We start from the raw sequence: 10,422 nt of genomic DNA on the forward strand, positions 1-10,422 counted from the left end.
TTTTTTTTTTTTAATTAGGTTTTCAGAAGTATCTGCCAGGGTAGCAAGGCAGTCTCAAGAATTAACAGAACAGGTTTACACCATGCTAAGGACATAATGAACATGCTCAGGACATAGCAAACATGCTCTACAAACTTGAATATTTTTGTGAAGACTTTTGAGATTCAAATTGTGAGGAACTAAAGAAACAGAAACTTCTCACTTCAATTCTTCCTTTCCCATGCAGAGTATCTTTCCGTTTGACTGCTGACAATGCCAAATATTTAAAATAAATAAAGCACTTCTGAAAGTACAGAGGAAATAATCTATCATGTGAAATGTTTCTCCATTTCTCTGGCTGGTTCCCCTTGTTTGAAGTATTTTTATTAATAACAGCTATTTAAGGTATGTTTGAAGAGAAATAGTTAATGTAATCAGAACTTCAGTCTACCAAAATACATGCTGCAATAATCCACATTCAAGTTTAGAGTCATCTGTCTGTTCGCGTTTAAAACTATCTTAGTACAATTTAAAGTACAGGACATAAATCTCACATAGTTGTCAACCAAACAGCTTACAGATAAAAAGATAGTCCTAACATTATTAGTAACTCAGCTGATTTAAAAGGCATCCTCATAATTCTGRGGAATAACACTAAAATAAGAGGGGGGGGGGGGAACCCACACAACCAGCACTGGTCATTCTAAGGAAAGAATGATCTCAGCAGCTCTCAGCCTCTGGCTTCTTGCTATTGTTTACACATTTTTCCAAGATAAAAAGAAGCATTTACTGATTGCAGATAATGAAACAAGAAAGAAGCCCTTTTAAGTTAGCACTGGTTTATTTCAAATGAATCATCTCTGACTCTACATATCYCCAAAGGCAAAGAGAGTCCCTTAAAATGAAAAACCCAAACACATGCATTTATGTGTACATTAACTTTCACTTCTAGAATTCTTCTCAACACAGAACTGGCAACCATGAAATTACATACAAGGATTACAAGATTTCTCCTGGAACCAGGCATGTATTGATTAAATTATCTCATATTTCAGATAGTAAATTTAACTGAAAAGTGCTTGACATAAAATGGAATAGTTTACTGGGAACAATGCACTAGCACAGAAGTGTTTACCAGAATGCTGATAGCCCTCTTCCAAGGGGGAACTGTGGTTAGATAGTCATTTCCTAACTAGTATTGTTTTCCTATAAYGGAAAAGAAACACAAAAAAATTAACCAGGCAAGAAAGAAGTGYAAGGAACGGGGATTTAGTTATATTAATTTTCAACCCTATTTTTACCTCCCAGTATGCAACTCCCGCTGCCCCAGCTCCTCCCCTGCAACAAGACAACAGGAAAAACAAACAAAAAAGAATATTTGAGAGAACTGACAAACATGGATAAAGAGAAATCATATTCCTAACTTCATTAAATACCGCCACCCCCACACACCTTTAGACTGCTGGGGTTGACCTCCTCTCTGCTGGAGGACAGCAGACAACGAGATACTGGGAAAGTCAAGCAATTCTGAGCCACCCACCCTTTCCTTAAATAGATTGCTTTAGCTGGGGAAGGGAGGAGGGAAGAGAAGAGACTTTCCTTAAGCCAGAACGAGTCATCAATTTACAAGAATAGTCTTCTCTTCCACAGAAATTGTTACTAACCCCTGAACTACTTCGAACTATCAGTCTTTGTACAAGTGGAAGCATTTAGGTCAGAATCTCCTCTCCCTGAAAACACCATCGTATTCTCAGAAAGGTGAGCACTTTAAACTTGTGTGTAATTTAGGTCCTAACTAAACCAGCCCTTAAAATCAGCAGAGATCAAAGAAATGCAGGTCATGCTTATTTTGTTGACTATCTACAGAAGACCTACAAGAACAGGTATATATTTAACAAGATATAGCTTGCTCAATATTGTGCCTTTTTCCTGTTATCTGGGAGCATGTTCATACAAACATTTTTACAATTGAAGAAGAATATCCAAGTTCTGCAACTCTGAAGCAGCCAGTATCAGACAGGGATTATTTCTTAKCTGACGTTTGCATTTATAGAAGTACCTGGAGTGGCAATTTGCTCTGAAAGGCTTTACTATTATTGGAATTCTGTATAGAATCCCAGCATCCTTTAAGTTGTCCTGTATTTGCTTTAACCTTTTAAATAGGTTTTACAATTTTCTTCTCTTCTCCCTATTGCCTTCAGTATTCTCTTGCAGAGAGCAGTAATAAGCAGATGAGCTTACATGAGAGCTATAAGAAACAATATTCTTACAGCTYGACTAACACACTGAAGTTTTTGTGATGGCTCTTTCAGAGGTTTGGCCCAATACTATCATGCTGATTTTTAGTAGCAATCTTTAAGTAAAACTGCAATTAGTCTTGATCAGATGATTCTAAGAGTAAGGCTTAGTCACCCAACTCAAGGTTTCACAATAATTACTCAGAGGCCAGACACCTTAGCTTTTGTGCTGAGATTTGTTTTTCTTTGCTGGGGAGGGTAGAGGAGGAAGGAGGAGGAATAGGTAGTGACTCTCAGTGGAAAACTGTCTGCCTGTATCTCTGAGCTGCTTTTGGCTCCTCCTTTCCTTTCATTCTCTTCTTCCTCAGTTATCTAYTATTTTTCTCCCTAATTCTTTCCTGTAGCTTCTTCTCTCTCAAAGTTCCCACTTTCGGCTTAGCCAACAAACTTGCAAAAAAACCAGGAAAGGTTGGTAAATACAACTGAAACATAACCATAGATCTCTGGCATGTTACGTACCTCTCCCTGATGAACACTCAGTTGAGAAAACAGATCCCAACCTTTCGTTCAGAGAGGATGCTGAAATTCCAGACAGCTTAGAACACTGCACATGCCAAGCTACTCTGGCTTCCCCTTCTTCATTCTAAAGAGGCACGATACGCTCTTACAGTAGCTAGGAATGTATCTGCTATTTGCTCTATTAACTTCTGAATGCTGCTCACACGTACAGATCTAGTTCCATGGAGGCTGCAACTTTTGACACTGTCATAAAGCAGGGCACTGATGCAGATATTTACTGTTTCAGAGGTATCTAGAGAATATTGAATGGCAATGTCAGGATGCTACCAAGACATAAACTGTCAAGAAGAATTGAAAAACTTAGGTGATAAAAACATCTTTGCCATTAATTTCAGAAGATGACAGTGCTCTGGTTTATACTGCCTTTAACCAAGATTTTCATGCAAGATTTACCGCAAAGTAAATACAAATTCAAATCCTGATAACACTAATGGCATACAGCCAAGAAGCTTCCTAATTGCACTCCCCCCCCCCCCCACACACACACACACCCCAAAAAAGACATTTCATGGACCAATTACCACCTTAAAGAAATGAGACTTATTTTTCAGTCTAATCAGTGCTACTGCATGTAAGAAATAGCTACTAGCCCTCATATTTTACAGGAGACAAATAGTGATAATAGATTAAATTTTCAGAGTTGCATACTGACAGGGTATTCCAACTGTTTACTGAGAGATACCCTAATTTGAAACTCAGCAGTTTCCTGGGCAGCTATATGGGACATTTACCCTCTAACTACCAACAATATGATTACAATAAACCATATGAGAAAGACTGAGAAAAATAAACTGACATACTTCAGCATCTCTATAGCTCTGTCTGCTTCAGGTTAAATGTATTCTTGGTTCAAGCCATTACTGTGCTGTTTATACACTTATGGACCTTTCCTGTTCTTCTTAGCTAAAGGTTCCTAATTCTTGAAATATTAACCCAGTCTATATTACCCATAGTGGCAAAAGAACACTCTAAACAAACATAAAGTAAGCCTGTTTTAGCACTCTCACATGGAATTACCCTCCAAGAATTTCCATCCCTACAACAGCTGTGTCATTAACAGAGGGGCCTATCCTCTAAAAGATGGCCAACCGCACTTTCCACAATTTCACTTCAAGTTCGGAGGAAACACAAGCTCTTTTTGACAAACAGCCATGCTTCCAAGCTTAGCTTTAAGACCTTTATTACCTACTAGAAATACTACTGCAAGGAGTTCAGATTTACAGGTTTTTCCGTTGAACTCTGTYCAGGAAGACTACTTTATGTGGCAAGATTCACGGGCAAAGTACCACCGCGCCAAGGGAGAGAGATAGGAACAATGCTAGGTGATTGAGATAGCAAAAGAATTTTTAAGCAAGCAGACTGTGCTAACAGGGTTAATACAATCTGGCCTTCTCCCAGATTCAATTCTGGGGAAGCCAGCCATCTAAAATGAACGTGAATTACAGATTTATTAAGAGTCTTGGAATTTGTTCAAATAAACAATACTCCATATATTTAGCCCCAGGTACTATGTTGATCCTATAATATTAGKTACAGCTGATTAATTGTTTGATAACACATTGTCAGCTAACACCTTYTAAAGTTTCTTCTCCTAGAGTTTTGCAGCTAGTATTTTAAAAGAGTTTCTAGTAAAGTACGTCAGGTACACAAACTCACGCCACAATATCGCTAGCGATGTCAGGAAGGCAGAAACTGAGGTTACTCAGAAAACTGAGCTACCTCTGCCGTTTCATCACACTGAAGCTTTAGTTACAAATTAAGGTTATTACTTTCCTTTAATTAACTATATTGAAAAATGAACACTGTCTCCTCAGCAACCCATTAATGCTTCTTCACAATTTTCATACTAGCCCATTTCATAGCACACACCACTAAGTCATTAATGTCACAGTGAGAGCAGCACTGCAGTGGCTGCCGTCTACAGACGGCCACTCAGATGTGTAGGAAAATGCAATGGATGTTCTTTCAGTCACACAAACTCTTCTGAAAGGCTTGTGTCCAAAAGCTTGACCATACTCACCAAAGTATGTTAAYAGGTCTAAAAGGCACTACCTCTTTCCCCGTGCACCTTGCTTCTTTTATATCCCATATGGATATATAACAAGAGTTACCATCCTACCATCCTAGGAAGCAGACAGATGAAATAGGGCTGCTTAATATTTACAAGTGACAAATAAATAAATAAAGCTGGACACAGCTTAGATTAAGCTTATAGTCTAACTCTCATTGGGCTCTCCGTGTAACAGATATGCACTCTATCATCACCTTCTGAAGCACACAGGGCTACAGGTGCAAGCAGTAACACTGCTGTGCTGCTGGCTCTCTGGCCCCTTCACTTTCCAATTCCAATACYGGCCTCAAAGACAGGAATGACAAAAGAGCTGCAGTAGCCATTTAAACTCATCAAAGATGAACTTACCCAATCAAGAGTGGTATACTTGCTTGAATTTTGCCATGGGGAACTTGCCTATTACATGTACTGTTCTATAGATTAGCCTATCCAGAAAAYCTACTGAAAGAGCAGATCAGGTGTGAATTTGCTGTAATTTCATGGTAGTTCACACTGTGCATGCCCTTCTCTCACAATGCAAACATGATGGTCTCATGCAGGATTAGGAGCATTCACATGGAAAGTTGGCCTAAAACACCTACCTCCCCAACCACTAAATCCTGATGTATTTTTTAAATGCAAGTTGAACAATCCTCTCCACAATAATTTCTATCCAACGCATACAAACATTGCCATTTGTTAAATGATTGTTGACCCAGTGGGGCAGAGCAGAAGACACTATTACTAGATCCCATTCAAACCTGGCAAGGAACAGATGAGACAATATAAAGGGATCACATGGGTTCAAAATTAATTACTGCCTGGTTTAAGTAGCAGCAAGGGAGGGAGTCAGTATGCTGTAAGAAGCCCTTAAAGAGCTCTAATGTCAAAGGGAGTGGGCAGAGAAGACTGCTGTTCAGTGCAGTGCTTACTGGAAAAGGCTTGGAACTACAATCAAAGAAACTGTCTACTCTTGTGCAGTTTCTATTTTTAGCAAGTCAGTACTCCATGTATCTTGGGGGGGGGGGGGAGGACAAGACTATCAAGGCAGTATCCAGCTCTTGCTGCTTCTCCTATTGAAAGGAATAACAAAACGTAGCCTCTGAGAATTATGGTGKGGGGAAGATATCAATATTCTTGTCCACGTCTCATAAGAACATGAACATCTCTAATGCAATGCTCTCTACTGCTATGTTATTGAATTTAGGCTACCCTCCCCCACCACAAAAGGGCAGAACATCTGTTTATAATGGATTAGGAAACACAGGATCCTGTTAGAGATTACCAAATACCCTTGAGAAAATAAATACTATTTTAACATAAAGTCAATATTTAAGTTTTTAGCACCTACAGTATGTTTAATGTTTTTAAGTTTCTAAAGAAATTCTGACATGCAAAGGCTAGAAATAACTCTGAAGAATTACTGAGGATGTCACTGAATTAGACAAAAACGTGAGCAGAGGGCCCAGTYGAGCTCACACTGGGGCAGCTCTCCAGCCATGCATTAGCCCATCTACACAGTTCAAACAGCTCACAGGCTTTCAGCCTTACCTAAGGATAAATCATACCCAGGAAAACCCTTGGGCAGCAAAGCAAACACCCCTGCTCCTGAACAGCTCACCACACCTGTGGCCATGGCAGCACTTGTTACTCTACAGAAGCCAAGGGACCCACACTGGAACTTAGAGAATGCAGATAAACATATTTCTTCATTTTCTCAAACCCTTCAGCAAGCACATCACAAGCCCTTAAAACAAGAACACTCCTACTATCTAGGAGTGTGAACAGCAGCATTTGAGAAGTCTGCCCCTACAATAGCAGAGTTACCATAAAAAAAAAGATCATTTCAAGACTTTCTGGACACAACATAAATATGCTGCATATAATCATGGTATTAAAACTACCCTATGGCTGTTTGCTTAATCAGTACATCCAGTGAAGAAGTCATTAATGATGCTCTTTGCCTGAGAAAACATCAAATAAAGTATAAATGCAACAAAAAACATCGAACTATCATAACCAGGAGAAAATGAGGGCACATTAAATGACTGATGTCTTATTTAGCCAGGGGATAGTTTGCTGTACAGATTATATAACTTAAAACATTCTAACTTAAAACTTAAAGCATCTGCATCAAATATTACCCATACCTTCAGATAAACACTTAGAATTTGACCGTGTTAACCAATCAAAATTGGCATTGCTAATCTTTGCATAATATGGTTTTACTCTCCACATACTGTAACTGTAATTAGATTTTTTTCCACCAGCTATACTCCAGACAACACATTTCCTCTTTGTAATATTAGATGGAAGAGCAAAACAGATAAGAGGGTCCCTACTCTGTATTGCAAGCTTACTGATACGGCCTGTAACAAGACATAGAAACAGCTGGGTCTCCCTTGGTCCAAACTTCCACCAAATTCAACAGAAGTAGAATTTTTGGAAGGGTGCTTTAAACCAAGATAGACATTACTTTGGCATACTGTTTCAAGTAATAAAGTTTTAAACACAGTTCRCATAGTTCACTATTAATTACAGTTCTATTTTTAACTAATTATCCTGTGCTGGTGGCTTGCTACCAGGCATTCAAATGCGACTCATATCAAAGTTCTGAACACGATACTACATTTTAGTGGCAGTGTGGACATACGCTTAACTTTTAAGGACGATTCATGACTTTACGCACACATTAAAAATATCACATTTTGAGATTTTTTTGCATACATATAAGCCTGATATCCAYTCTCACAGCATACAGGTAGGTGTTTTGTAAGGCAAGTGTTGTGCTACTAAGTACAGAAACTCACTTATAGACTCTTCCCATGAAGCAAAGTTTTGTTTTTTTTTAAGCTGGCCACTGATAAGGTCTTACTGATTTTCCACTCTGAAAAGGCAAAAGCAGCTCCCAGTCACAGTCACACTTAAGCTCCATTTGCATTACAGTAATCTTTGTCCCACATATTGAATGGGAAGCAACTCCAGAACACAAGTTGCAAAAACGTACAGAATGTGGAGCTTCAGCTTTGCTTTCAGTGTGAATTTTGCTCTGATGCGAAAGTTGCCTTCAGCCATAACCAAAACAGTTGAAGTAATTAAGAAAAAATTCCAAATCTCCAATCTAAGTTATCTATATGATTTTTTAAACATCACATTTAAAAAAGTATTTTATCTCAGCCAAATAAAGCTAAAGGAAGGAACGCTTAAAATATGATGCAGTCTTTCCATACAGAGAAAATTTCAATTAGAAACTAGTTTCTGATGTTAAATCAGCTCATAAGCTTGCTTCTGAGATTGTGTTACTTCACCATATGCATTTTCTATGTATTTATCTCTTTACTGTTACAGGCGAAGAACTTCAACATTTTAGTGTTCACATAGACTTCACTGAAGAAAAAGAAAGCTAACAACAACAGACCTCATGTCTTCCAAACCTAGGTATTTGGTGAATTACAGCCCTTAAAAATACATTTTCAAAGCTCATGCATATATCCTTTACCAGGAATAGATACATTGGAGCATCCAAGTAAGATTTGGGGTAGAATGCTAACCCACACTTAAGATGTCTGCAAGGTCATTCGCTCTCACAGAGGAACCAAAAACTACTTGCAATCACTGAGTCTTAAACTGCTAACACAGTAAAGTTCTCCACCTTTGGCGCAGTAACTCCTCCTTCCAGGAGGAGTCAGAAAAACACAAAACTCTATTAATTACAGGACTGAGGTAAAATACTGTGAAATACACTTTGTACATGCATTTAAACCCAGCAAGAAGTTTCAAGAACCGAACTTCAAAAAAAAAAAAAAATCCAGAACTCCTGCCCCTATATTTATTACTTAAAAACATTATTTTTCACCAAAACTGACTACATTTGAACTCTCAGCTTAAAGGTAGAAATCTTTACATCTCATTACTTATACCCTGACACAGTCATTCCCACAACATCCCTTAGTATTRCTCAAAAGGCATCAGAAAAGATTAGGCCCCCTACATTTTGCAATCACAGCCACCACTGGATTAGACTGCAAGCACAATTTCATGAAATTTCTCTCACTGTTTTCTATTGCATACTACCAACAGCTACTGCAAGCATTTAAAATTTTAATAAACACACATTCTTTGGTAGCATAGCAGGGAAAAAGTAACCTAATTTGAAAGAGAGGATGGACTGCAGCACGAAGACTGTTGACAATAGGGCATAAAGTAATAATACCAGTTTAGATTCCTACCTGTACAATTGAGATTTACTCAGTGAATCAAAAAAGTTTTTAGCTCTCTTCTCCTCAAGTGTACCAATACAGACATACAAAACCCCAGAAGCTAAAGAAAACATCAAGGAAGAGTCCTTTTAATAAATATAGACGTTCACAGAACTATTTTTTTTAATCTATTACACCCTAAAATATGAGAAACAGGGTACCACCTCTGAAGGGAGCCACTGAAGGAAACAATACCTGAAACGTTCAGACAGACAGAAGCCCTCCAATGTTCTACCACTTCTAAAACACTTTTAGCTTAATACGCTTGTAGTTTGCTTTGTTTCATATTTCCAACTACTCGAACTATACAAACAGTAGCCCAAGAACTAATAGCTGAAGTAGAAATAATGAAGTAGCCACCTACTGAAAGCATTACTGTTCTGACAAAGAAATTCTTATGACTTGCATGCATAAGTTCCCAGCTTTGAAGACACTACTAAGATAAAATAAGGTCAAAAAGGTAAGAAGTAACAGCTTTCACAAAGGGTTATTACAGACTGTACGAATTTGTGTTGAAGAAAAAGCACAGAACTTACACAATTATTTTAGAAGTGCTCTTCTGAGAAAAAGAAATTTCAAATATGTGATTTTTATAAAGCTTAAAAACATATCATGAARAGTTAACACAGAGGGAAAGTATATTTTGCAACATTCTTAAATGAGCATACTTTCTAGTGCAATTAATCTGGCTGGTGTTATATACATGTACACATTCACGCAGAGCCAGTTTGATATGTCCTARGTCTGGAAGAAGCTTCAAATAACTAGTATGGTTAAGATAAAACTTTCTATTTTACACTAGTCAAATATTAAAATAAATAATGCTATTTTAAAAAGTTTTTTTTTTTAAGAGAGTGCACACGTGTGTGAGAGTCGATACTTTTTCAGCCTTTAAAAAAATACCTATGTTTTAAGAGAACACTTTGTGTTGGAAGCAGGAACCTAGCGCTCTACTTCTTTTAGAAGAGAACAAACTGCAAAATAAAAGCTGAGGCAACTTCTCACAATTCCTCACGTGGCAGATTTCTAACACAGCCGTACTCTTTCCAGGAGCAAAGACAGCACTTGCATCCATTGCATGTTTGCCAGCTGTAGAAAGGCATTTAAAAAGGAAACATGTATGTTTTACTTGTCCTTGTAGCTAGCTGACGCTAGGAGCCTGAAATACCGTCCAAAAYGAATCATTTCGCTACTTGTAACACCTCGGACGTCGGAACTCGTGCCCGCACCGCCTAAGCGGTGCTAGCGGAGCCCGGCGAGCCCGAGCGGCGGCTCAGCCCCCCGAGTCACCGCTCGCACCGGCGCTGCGAGGCGGCCG

The 10,422-nt window shown here is 38.4% G+C and overlaps 1 protein-coding gene across 4 annotated transcripts in view; it reads right to left on the reverse strand.

The window, feature by feature from the left end:
* The window catches only part of TJP1 (tight junction protein 1), a 166,476-nt gene that overhangs the window by 72,428 nt on the left and 83,626 nt on the right, over positions 1 to 10,422 (reverse strand). The window lies entirely within an intron of this gene.

This window comes from Rhea americana, unplaced genomic scaffold, assembly GCF_003343005.1.
Source record: "Rhea americana isolate MKP2758 unplaced genomic scaffold, rheAme1 scaffold_2, whole genome shotgun sequence".
NCBI lineage: Eukaryota > Metazoa > Chordata > Aves > Rheiformes > Rheidae > Rhea > Rhea americana.